This window comes from Talpa occidentalis, unplaced genomic scaffold (assembly GCF_014898055.3).
Source record: "Talpa occidentalis isolate TD23 unplaced genomic scaffold, MPIMG_talOcc4v2.1 talOcc4.12, whole genome shotgun sequence".
Classification (NCBI taxonomy): domain Eukaryota; kingdom Metazoa; phylum Chordata; class Mammalia; order Eulipotyphla; family Talpidae; genus Talpa; species Talpa occidentalis.
This window is the reverse complement of record NW_023601212.1, coordinates 30,153,946-30,168,590: the sequence shown is the minus strand read 5'-3', so window position 1 is coordinate 30,168,590 and position 14,645 is coordinate 30,153,946. Positions and strand designations below refer to the sequence as shown.

Below are 14,645 nucleotides of genomic sequence, written 5' to 3'. Positions count from 1 at the left end.
GCCCAGCCACTGAAATATGTAGACTGATTAAATGATGAGAAATTAGAAGAATTACCTTCAACGTGAAAGCAATAGCTTACCTTGAACTTAGCTTCAATTTCCTCCTACAGAAAAGTCAGGGTGTCTCAAGGGACTGGATTCCACTGCAATACTGTAAAACTATTCTCCTAGCCTCCATCCTCTTCCTATCTCCACTCTCACCCCCACCCACCTCTGACACACATCCACAAGTCATCCCCCACACTGCATTCAGAGTCATCTTTATATAACGCAGTTCTGATCTGGTTACATTTCTTTTTTTTTTTTTATTTATTTTATTTTTTTAAGTATTTTTTTTTTTTAATAGAGGCATGTTTTTTATTTATTTATTTATTTGTTTGTTTCTTTGTTTATACATGCACTGGGTACAGTCAGAAACGCGGGAGGGTGAGAGAATTCACCAGAGCCAGAGCAGGGAGCAGAGCAGGCAGAAGGACCGAGGTACACTGCTGAGGGGAGCAGCGGGCGGCAGGAGAGGTCTGCACGCCATGTGGGACCCTCTTCCGGTGGCCGGGAGCAGCCGGGGATCGAACTGGCGCCGCAGAGGCCACGGGCAGCTTCGCAACCCAGTGCTCAACCGCTGCGCCACCGGGGAGGCCCCTGATCTGGTTACATTTCTGCTAAACACTTCCTATTGCTCCCTATTGCCTCCCTGATAACATCCAAGCTCCTCAGCCCAGAACACCAGGCTGTACAGAACCAAGCACCAACCTGTTTTCATTAAGATTCCAGTGATGCAACCTCTACTTACCTCCTTATCATCCTTGACATATTATGTCCTTTCTGTAAAGCACTCTCATTTGCCCTAGAAGGTCCAAGTCAAATTCTCCTTGAGCAGCCTTCCCTGCCCTTAGTCCTTGCTGCTCTCCTGCCCAACTCAGCTTATCCTGTTCTTATCTTTGTTCCCAGAGTACAACACACACCTGCTGGGGAGTTAAGTGAACATCAGTTAGCCATGACACATTTGGTCTCCTTATTTCTCTGTCCCCTAAATCACTCCTCCCAAAGGAGGGATGATTTCAATCCCATTGGTAAGTTTGGGTGCACTGCCTTCAGTCCTTCATTTGGGAATCAGATTTCCCGAAGAAGTATATAGTCTGTTGTGTTCCTCCCAAGCATGTTTCACAGGGCAGCATTCTACAGAGATGGGGGCACCTTGTAGCACAGCCAACAGGTGCCTGCATGCACCTGTCTCATTTTAGGGTTCAGAATAAGAGGCTCATTGTCTGCACACCTCTAAGCCTAAATGTTCACTATCACCTTTACCACTACTGAATGTGGTATTTGGTTCTCAAATGATTATTCACTTGTTTCATCTTCTAACTGGCTTGTAAAGTAAGAGTGTCCTTTATTGTGCACCCAAACTCCAATTCTTGGCACTTATCACTCTATGTTATGATTATTTGCTTAGCATCTCTCATCTGTTAGCCCATGAGCCTTCTGATGGCTTGAGTCATGATTTATTCATGTTCATAATGAAACCTCACAATATTTATAGGACGGACTTTAATGGTTATTCAGAAAAGAAATCACCTTCCCAAACTGCTAAATGTTTGTAACAACTTCAGAGTTGTATCATTAATACATATCATTTCAGCCCAACTGACTCCAGTTTCAGCACATTAGTTTATCCCAAATTAAGTGACTCCTCCGGTCAGCTCTCTTAGGATGTTTTGTTCTGGCTTCTTTCCTTGAATGAGCAATCCTCAGAATCACCACAGTGTGGTCCCCCGCTGATGGTGCAAGGGGTTAAATCTCAGCACTGTGAAGCTACCCGCAGCCAATGCAGCACAAGTTTCATTCCAGGCCAAGGAGCTAACCCACATGGTGCCGCAGACCTCTCCTGTCTTTCCTGCTGCTCCCTTCAGCAGTGTATTTCAGTCAATCCACCTATTCTGCTCCCCACTCTGTCACTGGTGAATCCTCTCACCACCTGCCTGCACCTCTGGCTTACACCCCAGCTCTGGTATGCAAAAAACAAATAAATCTTTAAGAAAAAATAATCACCACAACATGCAATTCCAGACCACACAATTCACCCAGTAAACAATGCCATCTGGACAGCTCAAATTCCAGACAACTTGTACATTGACATCATTCCCTGTGTCCCAAGGCCAGAATGAAACCCCACACACAGCAATCATATTGGTTGGAAATCTCAGTGTTGGTCTTTCTTTTACTCAGTGTATTAATCATTCACTGCTGACTATGCTGGATTTTCTCCTTCATGAGGAGTATCTTAGAGATATCTTTGCTTCATCTTAATTTTTGCTCCTACTTCTCTCATATTGTCTTCCATACCTTTTCTACAACAACTCCCCCCAACTAGGAACATGCATTGGTAAGCATGCATTGCACTTTTGTTTCCTTGCCTCCATGCCCTTCCTGCTGATGGTGGTTATTGAGACTCCTCTCTTCAATGATCTATAACTATTGGAATTGTTCAAGGTCTGGCTGAGTTACTACCCATCCTATCAGGCCTTCCAGATGATCTATAATTGGCTGTGACCTCTCCTTTTGGAGGATCCCAGAGCCTCCTTCAAGAGAAATAAAATAAATTCTCTCATGTTGCATTTGTTCTTAATTAAATAGCTATTTATTAAGTAGTTGCTTTTAAAATAAATTCTTTTATGCTACATTTGTCTCATATTTCTTCTATGTAATAAATTATCTGAGTATAAGATAGTGAGCAAAAGTCTTACTCATCTTTTTTTATTTTCTGCTGTCTTGAGTAGAATGTCTTGCATAAAGTAAGCACCAATTAATCATTTTTAGAATTAAATTCACATTGAGCTTCAGATAAAGAGGCAATGTGTGTGTGTGTGCATATGAATATGTATATACATTTGCACAAATATTTACCCGACCTCTTACAGGTATTTGGTAGAACAGAAATAAGGAGGGCCAACATGGTGAGGATTGGGGAATGACCATTGTCTCTTTGATACCAGATTTCTAAGACATAACATTGCAAATTTATGATTATATCCTTTTCAAAGATAGACCAAATCATATCAGAAAGAAAATTGGTCAGTTAGTGATCAAACACTAGATATGTTGACTGTCTAAAAGGTCCGATTAATATCTACCTTCTCTTCCTTCTTGAATCATTTAATCTTGACTTATTTTATTCATAAAGTTTTAACTGGAACATTCACATCTTGTCCTCCAAGCCACTCCTTTGCCTGGCCCCTGCCCCTACCCATTCTTGGCACCCACATAGCTTTGCTTGCTTCCTGGAGGACAGGCTGCCTGCACAATGACTGTGCTGGCCTTGCAGACACTGCTTCAACTGTGCAGGTAAGTAATTTATTGATCTGTAAAGCACTCCAAGATGCTCTGCAAGGGATTATGTCACACCAACGCCATGCAGTAAAATAAAAAATGATGGACTTTGTGAACACAGGGTGATTTAGGGTTTGTAGTTGGAAGTGTACTTAAAGTATATTTTAAGTGGAAATCAGGCTGGGTAATGAATTACTCTTGCTTTGGAAGGGCTTACTAGGAGTTCATTTTCCTGGCTTCTTACATGATAGCTAATCTGCTAATCATACACTAGAGAACAATGGACAGTCCCCAAGTAGAATAGAAGGTGATTTGGGCCAGAACTGTCAGAACAGTACGTATATTAAATGAGACAATCACACCTCATGCTTGGAAGTATCATCTAGAATTGTCTCCCTACCAGTTGGAAAGTGTCCAAGTCATGCAGTGGAAGTTGGAGAAATGCTTGCTGTCCTTTCAACTCTGCCTAAAAGTGCAGCTGGAAGATAGCAAAATGTCCCTGAAAGAATTTGAAAGGCAGACCATTTATCACATAGAGCTGACATGGTTTGACCAAAAGGTGCAGCCCCAATTACTAGAACTAAATTGGCATCATGCCTGAGATGCTAGGGGACTAGAATTATCATTTTCTAGGAGGCAACTTCTAGCACATTGTCTGTAGTTAAAATTAAATTGAATGGATAAGTGTGTGCTGTTGTCTTAGCTAAACCATGTTCACCAGGAAGCTTTGGCCACCTGAGATAGAGCTACTTATATTTTTATATGTTTCCATGGATACTTTCTCTCTTTTAACTCTTCTCATCATTTAGATTGTTAGAAATATACTATGATTGTTTAGTTTGTTTTATTTTTTTGTTCGTCAACATTCATTTATCATTTCCACATACTAGCTTTGCGCTTAGCACTGAGAAGAAAACACTAAAAACAAAAAAGGGACACAATTCTTGTCCTCAAGGAGTGTACAATTTAGAGATGTAAAAACAGATCTGGAAGTGTTAATGCATCGTAAAAAGGAGAAATAAATACAGTGTTAAGGGAATACAAAGGATAGATGCTTTAGCCAGCCTGGAGCTGGATATCATGGAAGGTTTCTGCACTATCTGACACCTAAACTAAGTCCTAAATGATAAGTAAAAGCTAATAGTTCTGGAGAGGAGAAGAGGACAGACTTGCTAGAAAAGGAAAATACAAAATATAAAAGTACTATTAAGAAAGTACTATTAAGACTTTTTGTGGCCAAGAGTAATCATTAATAGAAGGGTAGCTTTGGGCCTTCCCGGTGGCGCAGTGGTTGAGCGCTGGGTTGCGAAGCTGCCCGCAGCCTCTGCAGCGCCGGTTCGATCCCCAGCTGCTCCCCAGCCACCGGAGGAGGGTCCCGCATGGTGCGCAGACCTCTCCTGCTGCCTACTGCTCCCCTCAGCAGTGTACTTCGGTCCTTCTGCCTGCTCTGCTCCCCGCTTTGGCTCTGGTGAATTCTCTCACCCTCCTGTGCTTCTGACTGTACCCAGTGCTTGTATAAATAAACAAACAAATAAACAAACAAACAAATAAATAAATAAATAAATCTTAAAAAAATAGAAGGGTAGCTTCTAATGGAGGTGGGCTAAAAGTCATTCAACAAACATTTAGCAAACACCTGTTATATACACAACTGTGTATTAGGTAGATGAATGACACACAGAAATAGTCAAATTTTGTTGGGCTTCCATGAACTTACAGTCTGTTTGGGGAAACAGTGTATACAACTATGCCAGGAAGTTGAAGAATAAGGCAAAATTTGGCACAAAATTGCATGTGATTGAATGTAAGGTGAATGTTGCAAATATTAAGTTCTGTGAGTTAGAGGGAGGATCACAGCAAGTAAGGGAACCAGACTAATTTCACCTTGGATATAGTCTACTTTAGATATCAACAAATGACATACAGTGATTCAGCTTCTTTGCAAGCTGTTTCAAGTGGGGCAGAATTATAAGAGAATAGATGGGAAGTCAGAAATCCATAAAGTATGTGGTGATGCAAAGTCTACTTACTACACCAGTCAATATATCATATGTAGTTGTTGAGATCCTGGCTCTACCGTGTTCAAGCTGGATAACCCTGGCCATGTTATTTCACCTCTCTTTGCCTTGCTTTCCTCATCTATGCAATGGAGCTAATAATTACCATCTATTTCATTGGGTTCTCTTGAGGATTTAAGGCTAACACCATAAAATACATTTAGAGGTGCTCACAGCAATGTGAAATGTTCAATAACTGAGTTGTGATATGCTATGTGCCTGGCAAACACACAAATGATGTGTCAACATAGAAGGGATAGTCAATAAATTTTAACTGACTTAATGAAAAATGGAATACAAGACCAAGAGATAAAGTAGATCCAAATTATAGAAAAGTCTGGTAGTATGTCCTGCATTTTAACTTTTTCCTGTATGTTTAACAAACATTTAAAACAATCTTTAAAGGGATTGACATATTTTTAAATATGTATTTTAAACAAAAACATTTGCTAAAAAACATCAATGTGAATGTAAGAATGCATTGTAGTCAGAGAGGTGAAGCTTCATGAGTGGTGTTCAAGGCCTGGATTCATCTGTTGTTTCTATAAGGATGGAAATGAGAGAATAAGGGTGGATCTGAGAGCAATGTCAAAGAAAATGTGGGAGTCCTTGATGACTTCCCAGATGGTAGCACGGTCTAAGATACATGCTGGTTTGTCTCACAGCAGCTGGATGGTTGAGCTAGCAGATCTTTAACATTCTATGGAGAACAGCTATAGGGAAGGACACTAGTTTCATTAGTTTGATTCTGTTATGGCCATGCTGGTGCTGAGGTGAAAGGACATACAGGCAGGACTATCTCGTTAGCAGTGGGAGTTATAAGACAGGAGGTCTGGGCCAAAGTCACCCCTCACACACACAATTGGAATATAATAGCAAGAGGGCTGAGAACTCAAGCCACAAACATAAATGAGATCTGCTAAGAAGTCATGGTTCCTTAAAAAAGCCATCAGTTGTTCCACAGACACGCATGGGGTGTCTCTGCTGACTTTTGAGGTATGAATCTAGATAACATCCAAAACAGAAATAGAAGGAAGGAGAAGTAGTGAGGTTATGTTTGGGAAGAAAGGCAGAAACCCAATGATCCACAATCTTTGGACACAGTTCCCCAGTTAATACATTATGTTAAGGTTTAATCTGGCTCTTATTAAATTTTAATTCAAATGTGTAAATAATTAAATAAGATAATTATTAAAACAGTATTCTACCGAACTTCCCTACTCTCGGTTTAGCTTCCACTGCCCAGGTGTTAAGTTTTAATAATTATGTCATTAATAAATAGCAATTTGCTGTTTTTTGCACACAGTGGACATCCTATTAAATCCAAATTAAGATGCTTTATTAAGCACTGCACAGTCCTGTGGGGCTGAGAATGCACATAAGCTGCTTGGACCAGGTTACTCTGCATGACACATGCAGATCTACGAGTCCCACATGGCTTCCTTGGCTGCCATTGGAAATTCTCCTACCTCCTCTCCATAGCGAAAATCTGAGATTCCCAAAGCAATCCAGGACCCTTTTCATAGCAAGGGCTGCTTTTGGCTAAGTCCTTGGGGCCTTTGTATTTACAAAATTAAAAGGACCAATGTGGGATTCCCTCAACTTTTCTTATTTCCAGATCCCATGAAGAGACACTAATGTCTGTGATAGTAGCCTGGTGCATGAATATTCGATCTAAATCAGGAAGCTCTTAAAAATGCAACCATACAAATGTTGGTTTTCTCACTGGCCACTGTGGGCCAAGGCAAAGTCTAGTGCAAAGTTGAGCTGTTCAGCAGGTTCAGGCTATGGCAAATCATGATTGATCTAAAACCTGCCTGCTCTCATCCAGACTGAGTAAGCCATAGAGCATGAAAACAGACTTCTTCCTTGATCCCAAAGGCCCTTCATGAATCACATCTGCCTTTCTCTCCACATGCATCCCAAGTCAATATCTTTTTCTCTTTCAACTGATCTTTACTCCTGAACTCCACCAAGCCATTATGGTTATGTGTGATTATGTATAATTCCCAACCCAGAGTCTGGATTCTTGCTTTTCTCCTTGCTCTTTACAATGTCCGTTCCATCTCATTCTCAAAATCTTAGCTCATCAGTGAACTCTTTCTTGAAGCCCCATTTCTAAGTTGATCCCCTACAGTAGATTGTTATGTAATTGTCTGCTCTCCCCAAGAACTTGTAGGCTCTATTGGGTGTCTTGATTAGTACCTACCATAAGGTCTGGCGCAGTTTTGTTCAACAAATAATTTTTTGAATAAACGAATTAGAGTGTTTTTACAAGGCTGCATAGAAATGCAAATAAATTGAAATGACTACATTTCTGCAAGATCTTTAAATAGTCCCCAAAGACTCCCGCATCTATAATGATGCTGCTATTTACTATTTATTAAATACCTGCTATATAGCAGGTATTAGACAAATATTCCCTTCAGTTTACTTTACCCCTGCATTAACCCCACAGGTAGATATTGTTTCTAAGGTGATCGACTATCCTGGTTTATCTGAAAAGAAGGGGTCACTACAAAGTGTTATAACCAGAAGAGTTCCTGTTAATAGCACATATGCCGGCATTCCTTCCCAGGGTTTATGGTTGAGGACACAAGGGGCTTATTCAAGGACATCAAAGTGAACACTGCAGAGTTGGGAGTTTTTTTTCCTTTAATGAGGGATTGCATAGGTTAGAAAAATAATAAATGGAGAGAGAGAGAGAGACAGAGAGAGAGAATCCAACCACTTATGTACTTATGGACACCAACACCTTATGACTTTTAGTCTCTGTCACACATTAGACACTTCTGAGAGAGCATGACTCCATCATTTGATTTAATCTCAAGAATCCTATTTGCAGATAAAAAAACAAGGGCAGTGAGAATTTAATGATTGGCTCAAGGTTACTTAGCTAAAAGTGCAGCAAGTGAGACCTGAGTGTAGTTATGTACAATTCCCAAGCATATTCTCTTCATGAGGAGAGGAGTTCCACATAATGCAGATTCCCAGCACAGTGCTGTTTGGGTCTTGATTCCATCTACCCACGGGCAGAGTGGTGCTCATCCCACCTCCCCATTTTCCCATTCATGAGAGCAGGTATATATGCCCATGGTACATTTAAGAAAGGAGCCCTCTTTGTTCATTTCATTATGATGTGACAATCAGACAAGTGGATGGGGGGTTTCATCAATACGTTTTTAGACCTTCCCACATTTGCATAAATATCTCCTCCTCCTCCCATTCCATCACCAGCACTTCCTACTCATTCATACTCACTTCCTACTCCCATCCACCCTCCCCTCGGTGTGCATCCAAGCAGAGCAGTGTTGCCTCTTGGGAGAGCTTCCTTCTGAGATAGCAGTGTTAATGCCACTTCCTGTGGCCAGGGGCTCCCAACTGTCTCTATATCATGTCAGAGCGATAATAATCAATTGAGCTCACCGCTGAGTCCACCCAGGTATGTACTCATTTGGCATATTTTGACTGAAAAGACTGGTCGGTCAATTCTTTCTTCCTAGTGTTTCTGAGCTAAAGAGTACGGCTAAGTGAGGAAGGAGGTATGCCACAGGAGCCTGCTCCCCTGCCAGCAATGTGCTTGCTGCCTCAGTTCAGAGAAGGGGAAGCTCAGCTTACAGATACTCAGAATCCCAAATTAGAGTGTGAAAATGCACAGAGCTCCTTAATGATATAGCCTCAAGCAGATTGCTACTTCTTTTACCCAAACCCTTTTGTCATTTCTTACATCTCACTCTTTCGCTCCATATTAAAACCGTTCATGTTTGCTGGAAAATCATGAAACCCTGGGAGAAAAGCTGGTGATTTATTAGGGATTAGTCATAAACCACTGGTTCTGAAGTTTGGGATTTGTTCCTTTCAGGATCAGCTGAAATGTGGAAGGAAGTTTTTATGAGCTCTGCTCCCTGACCCTGTTTAGTCATTCCTGATAAAGACATAGAGAAGAAAGCAAACACCTGCATTCCTCACTCCACCTTCCTGCTTCGGGCATAGCAGTCAAACTGAATTTCATTGCCATAGCGCTGGGCCATAGCGCTCCACTATATTTGGTAACATCCAAGAAATCATTAAAAAATATCTATTCATTAAGTGTTCCACGTAAGGACATGAGGGTATCATGACTGGCACCATGGCCCACCCCCAGTGAGAGCAGCTCTTTAGACAGTTCACCAAGGGAGGAGATTGGGATGGGAAAGAAAGGATCACACTCTTGCCTGGGGCTGGCCTTTGCTGTTTTCTTTCAAATCCTTGCAGGAATGCATAGGTGATAAACCCACTTAAAGACTCAGTGACTCAGAGGCTGAACCAAAGGCTAAACTTCCTGTGAGATAGGAAGTCAGACAAATGCGGATTCTCTAGTGAGGTATTCCTAAGATTCAACTGAAAATTACACCTAGATGTCCTTAAAGAGAAAAACATGCTGCTGAAAAAGGGAATCAAGTAATAACATAATTGCCTACAGGATTTCATGAGGAAAATAAAAAGAAAGAAAAATCTAAGATATTACTTGTGGAAGTAATATCTCTTCCTTATGGAAGAGAGCTAGTAATATTTGTTGTACACATAATAAGTGCTAGGCATTTCACCCATTTAATCCAGAACACCGAGGCTTTAATAGCTAATAATGTGCCCAAAGCCACCGAGCTAGAAAATATCAGGCCCAAGCTCTGCCTATAGGATTTCTGGGATCCAATGAAATATGTAGGTATAATTGAAAGCATTTAGTGAACTGCAAATCACTCTGAAAATGAATGATATTGTGACTGAGATAATGCAGAGTTTAATCAATTAGTGGTAAACTGGGTAATTGGCATCTGTAAAAGCAGCCTCAGAGTTGCTGACCAGGATTTCTATATAGGGTGCCTGTAATATCTCCTGACATGCATGGTTTCTTCACATCCATGTCAGGTTGCCACTGGCAAGGAGTTTCTGACTCTGAGGCCTCCCTGGAGATTGACTCTAATGGCCTAGGGGTTAAGTCTCAGTGCTACCAGCTACCAGTGTGAAGGTCCGAGTTTGATCCCGGCCAGCGAGATCAAACCCGCATTGCACAGCAGACCTCTCTGGTCTCCCCACTTCTTCCCTTAGTAGTATCTTTCAGTGGCTCCACCTGTTTTGCTCCCCACTCTGTCTCTGGTGAATCCTCTCAACCCCCTGCATCTCTGGCCTACACCCCAGTCTTCTTTGCAAAAATAAACATTAAAAAATAAAAAAAGAGGAGAGGCACTTAATTCCTAATTGTCTAAAACCACTCTTGTGGTTTCTGATTTCTCACTCCCAGGAATGGTCCACCCTACTGTTCTGCAGCCAGAGCCTTCCTATGCCCCTTGAGCTCTGCCCAGTGGCCACTCTGAGCACTTGCCTTTGCTGTCTTGGCATCTGGTGTCATACTAGGGCTCTTTTCTAAAAGCAAGAGTGGGGCCTCCCTGGTGGTGCAAGGGCTTCAGCACAGCACTGTGAAGCTATCCACAGCTTCTGCAGTACGAGTCCAATCCCCAACCAGGGAGCTAACACACATGGTGCAGCTGACCTCTCCTGTCTCGCCTGCTGCTCCTCTCAGCAGTGTATTTCAGACAGTCTGCCTGTTCTGTTCCCCGCTCTGTCTCTCGTGAATCCTCTTACCCCCACACCTCTGGCCTGTACCCCAGTTCTTGTATGCATAAATAAATAAATACATCTTAAAAAAGCAAGAGAGCAGAAGATGCCCATGAGACCAGTTAAGGAAGCAAGACAATGGCACCTGCCTCTCTGATCATATGTCAGACCCCAGCAGTTGTCTGAGATGTTTTCTCCAATTCCAAAAGGTCTTCAGAAAAGTGATACATGCCCCCACCTGTCTCAGCACTCCTTGCTGGGACACCCTGGCAGCCCCTGACTTAGGTGCAGAGACCCTTTACTTACACTCCTATTTAAGACCTATGGTTCCTCTGGAGGCATTTCCTTTTCCCCAGGGGCCATTTTTCTCCAAATTCATGGAGAGTCTAGTTAGCTCTGCCTCTTGGGTGTCCTTGCTTTTGTCTATTCAGAAATACACCTTCTACAAAAGTCCCTGTCATCTCCAACCCCAGCGTGAAGTTCACACTTCCCATCTTGATATAGTGCCAGTGAAAAAATATGGAAATGCATATGTATGCATCACCTGACTCGTTCTCATTCTCAAACTCGCACCTGCCCTTAAACGCCATTCAGGCGGGCAGGTACTGATCGTTCCCCTCTCCTAATTTGCCCCGTTCAGGTGAGATGGAGGTAACCAGGCAGAGATGAACCCCTGGCTCCTGGGGGCTCTGCCCTCAGGTCTTCAGCAACCTGCATCTCTAGGCTGTCAATCTGCTGGCTGCCAACCATGCCAAGCTCACTTACATTCTCAGCTGCCTCAATAGCGTCATCGGCACTTAATTCCTAATTGTCTAAAAGCACTGGTAGTTATGCACTCAAACACAAGCTATAAAACGGTACGCAGCGGGGAATTGTGCTGACTGCAGTAGGATGGTTGTGAGAAGTCTTTGCACCCGCCCTCACTGCGGAATAGTACAAACGCTTCCATAGACTTTGCTCTTTTCCTATAAGCACCTGCAACACTGAGTTTGTAGGGGAGGTATCCCTGGGGAGGGGGGGGGTCTCTGCCTCCCTCTGTTGGTGTAGCAATGTGGCTTGTTAAAAAGAAATTTTGAGGGCCTCCTCTGGTAGAACAGGCGGTTGAGTGCCGCACTGTGAAGCTGTCCGCAGCCTCTGCAGTGCCAGTTCAATCCAGGCGGGCAGGCAAGGGTCCCACATGACACAGCAGACTGTCCTGTCTCTCCTGCTGCTCCCCTCAGCAGTGGATTTCAGTCAGTCTGCCTGTTCTGTCCCCCGTTTTGTCTCTGGTGAATCCTCTCACACGCCCGCACATCTGGCCTGTACCCTGGTTCTTGTATAAATAAATCTTTGAAAAAAAAAAAAAGAAATTTTGAGTTATACCTGCACTCTCTTCTACCACTGTCTTTGGGAATAACTTAGGCAAGTGAAGAAAGAAACATTTAATTATCTGGCCTTGAATCCTGGAGCCCTGGAAAGTGGCCCCACTGCTGTCCAAAGTAACTTGTCAGTTGGTTTTAAACTGAATTTTTGTTCCAAAGCCTTATTGCTACTAAATCCCTCATAAAGGTTATGTGGAGGAACAGATCAAGGTGAAGCCTCTTCCCCTTTAGCCTGAGGGGTGGAGATGCAGGCTGGTCTGTTTTAAGCTACAAGTTGTCAGTAAGAGCCACGGCGCTCCTAATCCCCCTGTGAAATGTCACAGTGCAGCAGCCAGTGAGGGATGCAGTTGAGGAAAGAAAAAAGTTTCAACACGACTTCTTGTTAATACAAAGCTTGTCAAACACATCACCTAGAAATACCGAATGTCTTTATTAGATTCTTTTATCCCCCCCCCCGAGATTGGAGGGGTGCAACCAGTTGCTTCTCGGTGGAGATGTCATCATCCAGAAACTAATTAAAGGCTACGCAGAAAGCTGGGTCTCTCACACTCCGGAGAACAAAATACATTAGCAACCAAAGTGAAAAAAAATATATTACAAGTGAACTTTATATCGAAAAGGGCAAACTGGGAATTTGACAATAACTCTCTGTCTCCCTCATCAGCTCACAGCGGGTGGAAGTGGGCCCATCAGGATGGCGATGGATCTTGAGACCAGACCATCTGCTCCCCAGCATCATTCCAAAAGGGATTTCTCCTTTCCTGGTAGAGAGTCCAAGAACACCGGACCACATACCATGGGAAATGCACCTGTATGGTCTCCATGCCAGCATCTGCCCACACCCATAAGAACTGTAAGAAATGCCGATCTCTGGCCACCCTGTTCAAACTATGCCCAATCCCAGGAATGCATACAGAAGTAGATATTGTACCAGCTGCCTGACAAAAACTCAGCACCTAAGTTGGCTGATATCTGCAACCATGGAGTAAACCTTTCCCCTATGAATTAGGTGAACAACTCCATTCTGCGGTGATTTGCAGTCTCCCAAACAATATGTGGCATCATTTTCTTTCTTGAAGTACTCTTGTTGATGTTTTATGATGTTTTATGTGACATTGCTCATAGTTGTTCACAGAATAAAATTAAAAAAGACATAGCTTGTCACTCAAGGCTTTCTGTCATTTAGAACTAAAACTGTACCACCCAGACCATGTCTGTTCCAGTGTGACATTCTCTGTCACATTCCTGACTCCAAGACTTTGATTATGATGCTGCTCTTGCCTTTTATTATTTCTCAGCTCCAATCATCTGAAACAGTGTCACCGAGGTCTCAGAGATGACGCCCACCCACCAGGCTGTTTGTGACGGCCGCCTCTCCGCGCCCACACAGCTGGGACCTTCTTCCCTTCCAGAGTGCTGTGTTGACATGTTAGCGTAGGTTGTACATATTTAGGACTGCAATTTTCTCCTTTCTACTAGCCTGTGCAGGCTCTCAGTTCTGCCGCCATGGCCTGACCTTTCGGTCAGCAACAGTGCACAGCCTTGCACCTTCCATGGAGTGCTCTTCCTGCACACAGGCTGAATGACTGTGAGTGAATGATTGAATTAATTCAGAAGCTCTAAAATTTTCTGGCTTCCGCCACCCAGGGGATAGCGTTAAAGTCCTTGGTTTTAGACATCAGGCCACCCTATCTCCTTCATTTTTGTCTGTTGCCTCTCTCACTATTCTTGACCAAATATTCCACATTTATCTCTATGGATAAATGACTATGCACTGAAGACATCTGGGAATATCTGGAATATCATTGTAGCCATGGGCTTAAAGGGCTCAAACTCTTGAACAAATTAAACTCAGATTCTAATCCTGAATCCTCCATCAATTAACTGTATTTTTGAAACTGCCAGTGTCCCAGTGCTCTCACCTACAAAGTGCAAAGCACACACAATGACAACACCTAACAGGATCATCCTGATGAGTGACTGAGTTCATCTATGCAAATTACCTATCACACCATATAAGGAAAAAGGAGCAAACAGACACAACAGAACCAAAACCCCTAGACTCTGACACCAGAAAGGTGGTTACCAGAAGGGAAGTGGGGGAGGGTGAGGACAGATGGAGGGGACCAACTGGCTCAGTGGTGGGTAGAGACTGAATGTGCTATGATATATACAGGTGCTGAGCTAACAAACTTACATCTGAAATATATACAGTATTGTAAACTAATGTGACTTCAATGTAAACAAATCTTGGCACAAATTAAACACACACACATACATACACTCATACACACACAAGCTCACTGGC

General features: G+C 42.8%; 1 protein-coding gene across 8 annotated transcripts in view; it reads right to left on the bottom strand.

The window, feature by feature from the left end:
• The window catches only part of NTM (neurotrimin), a 430,040-nt gene that overhangs the window by 125,320 nt on the left and 290,075 nt on the right, over nucleotides 1-14,645 (bottom strand). The window lies entirely within an intron of this gene.